This window comes from Egretta garzetta, unplaced genomic scaffold (assembly GCF_000687185.1).
Source record: "Egretta garzetta isolate BGI_Z169 unplaced genomic scaffold, ASM68718v1 scaffold264, whole genome shotgun sequence".
Taxonomy (NCBI): Eukaryota; Metazoa; Chordata; class Aves; order Pelecaniformes; family Ardeidae; genus Egretta; species Egretta garzetta.
In genome coordinates this window covers 5,632,624-5,633,622 of record NW_009259685.1, presented here as the reverse complement: position 1 = coordinate 5,633,622, position 999 = coordinate 5,632,624, and positions in this window count along the sequence as shown.

Genomic DNA, 999 nt, shown 5'->3' with positions numbered 1-999 from the left:
AGAAGCGTGGATGTTCAGTGTTTGATGCCTCGCAGGGCAATCCTGGGGCTGGTGCCACATTTACAGGCAAGCTGGAAAGCTGGAGACAGCTCAGAAAAGAGCCATGGTGGGACTCTGGATTAAGGCTATAAGAAAGTCTTCTTAAAGAAAGTAATGAGCTAAATGTTCTAAAACAGGAAGACTGAACTGTTATTTGGTTATGATAAAGAATAGTGGGAAGAAAATACCTACTACTAATGACCTATCTTAATTTGAGAAAGGTCCAAGAACAGCCATGAGAGGCTGGAGCCAAACACATTCAAGTAAGCCACAACTTTACAGTAGTGAGGATTCTTGGCTACTGAAAGAAACCGTCATATGAGGAGAGGCTGAGGGAGCTGAGACTGTTCAGCCTGGAGAAGAGAAGGGTCAGTGTGGATCTTATACTTCATTATACTTCCAGGCACAAGTATAAATTGGGAGAGGAGTGACTGGAGAGCAGCCCTGCAGGAAGGGATCTGGGTGCCTCAGGGTGAACCAGCAGCAGGCCCTGGCAGCCAAGAGGGCAAACCCCATCCTGGGGTGCATCAAACACAGCATAACCAGCCAGCCAAAAGAGGTGATCATCTCATTGTATTTAGCGTTGGTGCAGCCTCATCTTGACTACTGCGTGCAGTTCTGGGGCCCACAATTTAAGAAGGATGTGAAGGTCCTTGCATGCATCGCTGGTGAAAGGGCTGAAGGCATGTTCTGTGAGGAGTGGCTAAGGTCTTTGGGCTTGTCTAGTTTGGAGAAAAGGAGGCTGAGGGGTGACCTCAATGCCATCTAGAGCTTCCTGAGGAGGGGAAGTCGAGAGGGAGGTGCTGAGCTCTTCTCTTCTCCCTGGTATCCAGTGATAGGACACATGGGAATGGTTCAAAGCTGCACCAGAAGAGGTTTAGACAGGACATTAGGAAGCATTTCTTTAACGAGAGGGTGGTCAAACACTGGAAAAGGCTTCCTAGAGAGGTGGTTGATGCC